The sequence below is a fragment of the Stylophora pistillata genome, chromosome 7 (genome assembly GCF_964205215.1).
Source record: "Stylophora pistillata chromosome 7, jaStyPist1.2, whole genome shotgun sequence".
Lineage (NCBI taxonomy): Eukaryota > Metazoa > Cnidaria > Anthozoa > Scleractinia > Pocilloporidae > Stylophora > Stylophora pistillata.
The window spans coordinates 19,964,816-19,969,435 of NC_142525.1; positions in this window are offsets into that span (position 1 = coordinate 19,964,816).

A 4,620-nucleotide genomic window follows, 5' to 3' on the forward strand; every position below is an offset into this window, starting at 1 on the left:
TATGCTGCAGCACACTTAATTTAAGACTGTCCGATTGCTGGAGACATAGTTCTTCCTACATCTTATAAGGTAGTATTATTTAAAGATCTTTTATGTAACTCTGATCGCTTAATTACCTTAGAAGCTTAACTCTGATCTGCTCATCAAAATCTTCCCAAACTATACACCTATAATAAGAGTAGTCTGTTTAGATATTCTTAATAAGATACGATGAAAGATACGATAAGGTATGTTGAAATTCTGAGTTTTATAGAAATTGGTTGCCTTTGACTGTTGTTATTTTTGAAACAAACGTCTCGGCTAATCCTTAAGCCTTCATCAGCGATATGAAAAACGAAGATCGTTATCATACGCTATTTAAAGTTAAAAACGTGACGCGAAGCTTGGGCGCGTAACTATGTATTTGATGCTCGCGCGAGGTTTTTGTAGGCTTCTGGAAGTACGATGTGATCGTTCCCAACATTCGGATCCAAAGTAGAGTGCCAGGCTTCAAGGAAAAGTCTCTCTTGGTAACTAGTTTCGAAACCAACGACCCTGACGTTTGTGAAATCCATGTTAGGGTCGAAAAGGTGGACATGGCTTGCGACTTTGGAGTTTAAGTCAAAACCTGCAACTGCCTTTTTGTGCCCCGCAATTCTGGTCTTTAATGATCCTTCTGTTTGGCCATACTACTTAAAATTGCACTTTGTGCAATTGATTTTGTACGCCATGCCTGACTTCTGGCGTTCAGGTTCGTCTAGCTCCTTGGGGCGTGGAAACAAACCACAACAAACAATCAACAGCCTTTTTCGGTCGAACTGAATGATTTAACTTCGACTACACCTATAAACCAGAAAGATTGAGGTTTTTTTACTTCGCGTGACCGTGTACTAACCGAAGGGCAGTTCAACGCTTTTCTAGAAGCTAGAAAAATATTGCACTTGTAAAATTATATCTAAAATTTTTCGCAAACCTTACAAGGAATCTAGGTTCTGTTAAGAGAATAACTTGGAGTTTTGTTGTACGCTTTCAAAAATCTGGGTATTGTGAAATTATGGACACTTCAGCCTCGGAACTATGACAAACTATGGGCCAACACAATCGTTTTATTAAAAATAGCCAAAAAATATACTGAACAGGATACTTAATTGATCACTTAAAAACACAACATGACACTTCAAAAACATACCTCTGTGGCTGAGAAAGGCAAAAGGGAATAATTTTCCCGCTTCGATCCCAGTAACAAATCTTTTTTCGACGAAATGATGTTACTTTGGCGTGTAGCTGGAGAACAGGCACAACCTGTCTCGAGAATATTTTCCCGCTATTAGAACGATCAAAAGTAACTTTCATTTCAAAAAATGCTATTTCTTTTGCTTGAAGACGGAAAATATCTTTTTCGAGCGTCTCCATGCGTCTTATAATGCGATCAAAACTACGACTTACAAACATGTGTTCATGTGTTTATTTACTAGCGGCTAAATACAGGAATGGCTCCGACCTCCGGAGCTTGGATAAAAGTTGGATAAAAATTGGATAAAAGTTAATAAGTTACATCTTAACTCCTTGCACGCGAGTATTGTTTAACCGCGTGTCTCCAAGCGGAACAGTGAAATGACAATGCGAGCGAAAACACCGATGTGTCAAACAAGAAATGGTTACTTACATAACGAGGGGAGGGTCTTTCTTGCTTTGCGAGGTCGTTCAACGGTGATCCGGCGATGACTAAGTTATCCGCTGACAACTTCCTCTGACTAATCTCAATTGGTCAGTCTTGGCTCAGTTCAGGCGAACGATCAGAGACTGGAGCCATTCCTGTATTTAGTCGCTCCAATTAGAGCGACTAAATACAGGAATGGCTCCGACCTGTAATTGGATGATAAAAAGTAAAAGTTAATAAGTTATATCTTAACTCCTTGCACGTGAGTACTTCTTTTTTTTCAGGTAGAGTAGAGTTGTTAAAAATACCAAGCGAAATTAAAGTGATCCGCGACTTTCTTCGTTTCGGTGTTGTGCAAAAATAGACGAGGAGCCCGATGAATGGATTTGTCTCTCATGTGAACAATTTTCCCAGAAAGTCAATGTTCCACGAAGAAAACTCCCTCGATTGCGGCCAAGCCACATTTCTCCAGCAGAGCATACTGTAAATTAAAATTTATCGATCGGAGCGTCACGTAACATTGCGTGATTTTCGAAACGTGACATACAGTTGCTGCATTAAACTTTAGACATCACATGGCCTTGTATTAATTTATGAGGGCTCCATTCACAAGCATTGTAATGTTCAACTTAAGGAGAACTTAATAAAAAGCTCTTTAGATTTTATTTCAGTTTAAAATTTATTTCGCCAAAAAGAAAAAAAAAAAAGAAAATTAATAAACGCATGAGTCGGAGCCATTCCTGCCAGCGGTGAAATACAGGAATGGCTCCAGTCTCTAGTCGTCCACCTGAACTGAGTCTGCACTGACTAAATGAGTTTAGTCAGCGGAACGAGTCAGAAGATGACTTAGTCCTCTCCGGAATATCGCTGAACTAGAAAGGTCTCCCCTTCGTTATGTGAGTAACCATCTCTTGTTTGACACATCGGAGTTTTCAGTCGCATTGATATTTCACTGTTTCGCTTGGAGACACACGGCTAAACAATAATCACGTGCAAGGAGTTCAGATGTAACTTATTAAATTTTACAAACTTTTACTATTTTTATCATCCAATTACAGGTCGGAGCTATTCCTGTATTTAGTCGCTAGTGTTTATTTTCTCACCGCCATCTTTGCTTCGAGCCCGCAAATCAAGCGGTCTGCGATTTTCCTCTACGTAAATTGCTTCGGCGGGAAAGCGCGAAAGTTCAGTACAGCTGTAAAAACATTTGAAGTTGTTAACCTATATTTTAGAAGACAGGGTCGTATGCTGGCTTAACATTTTCTTCTATGGCTGCAAGTCTAACTTGCTCGTTTTCGAAACACTCGTCGATACCATGTGGCAATTCGAAGCACTATCGTAACATCAAAGAGTACGTGCCACTCCGTAGTTGCAGGAGGGATATAACCAGTCACCTTTAACGGCTGAAAACATCTCTTGCAAATATCAAAGGTAAATGGCAGCTGATACTTTTGAGAGCTGGGTTATTTGATGAAGATGGTGAAACGCTCACAATCTGTCCCCTGTACAGAGATATTTTTGGTACTATCTGGAATTGGAGTAGACCAGTTACAAAATGCCATCATCCACTTCATGGCCGAAGCAGGGCTAAGCCTGAAAGAGGGATTTCGTTGGAGATTTCAAAAGAGATTCAAGTTTACTGGAGAGTTCTCGTGCCCAGTGGATCAGCTATTTGTGAACTATGTGATTTTCTCAGTTTCCATCTTTCTTCTTTCTTTTTTTCCAATACTGACTCATTCTAGGTATATGCATTAGGTGCAGAAAATTACATTTAGAAGAAAGAGGGAAGAGAGAAACACAAATACTTCAGGTGAGTGTATATTAACCTCAAAAGTGGTTCAGTTGGTCACACGATTTATTTATTTTTTTTCAATTTAGCAGCAAAGTCTGAATTGTATATGTGCACGATCCTTCGCAGTAAAGCACTATTTAAGCAATAGTGAAAATCAGACCTGAAAAAAATTATATATTTGTTGTTTGATTTATCATCTACGGGTTTATGTCGAATTAATTTGATGGCCTGCTCCCAGTTGGCTTGTTAGCTCGATTGGTAGAGCACTGCACTTGTATCGCAGAGGTCAGTGGTTCGAATCCCGTACAGGCCTGAATTTTTTTCAGGTCTGATTTTCACTATTGCTTAAATATGACACGCGAACGTAGCGGTACTGAATCTTTCCTACTGAACATGTTTCTAAGTTTTAAACGTACTGAAGACTAACTTAACATCTAAATCAGCTCTACAATAACGTTTGAGTGGTTGTCTTAACTTAGTCTGAGCGATGTTCGAAAACCAACCAAGATAGGGAAGTTTATAATAGTGCGCGGGAGGTTTACCGGAGTTAGAAGAGGCGTTATGCCCAGTAGGAGAAGCCGGATTATTTTTCTTCGCTAGATACCTGTAAATGATCTTGTCTATGACCCAAGATGGAAAACAATTTTTCCGTAGCAAGAAAGTAAGTTTCTTGACATCCAGATGAAAACCAACCCAGGAATTATTGATCTTATATGCTCTGTCAATCAACGTTCTGACTAAACCTAATTTGTAAATCAAAGGGGCGAAGCTGAAATAATTAGTAAGAAGACCAGCAAACGTCTTCTTGCGATATAGACTAGTGACGATGGATGCATGATTGTTGTCTAACAATATGTCTAGAAACGATAATTTCTTATCAATTTCCTTTTCCATTGTGAAACGAATACTAGGATGCTTGGCGTTGATATAATCAAAGAACACGAGCGCGTCCTCCTCGCTATTAAAATTAGATTAAGAGTAGATTGCATGTAAACGATGTTGAAAGAGGAAAAATCCAACAGGCAACAATGAGCCAAAGTAAAAGTGATGAGTAGTTTCATGACAAAAAAGTAGGAATTACAGAACCAAAATGCGAAAGGGCTTTACTAAAACCTAGTCCTACCAAAGCAGTCGGGGAAATACTTGGAATTGAAAAAAACTTTCAAAGTTTAAAAATGACTCAAGGACT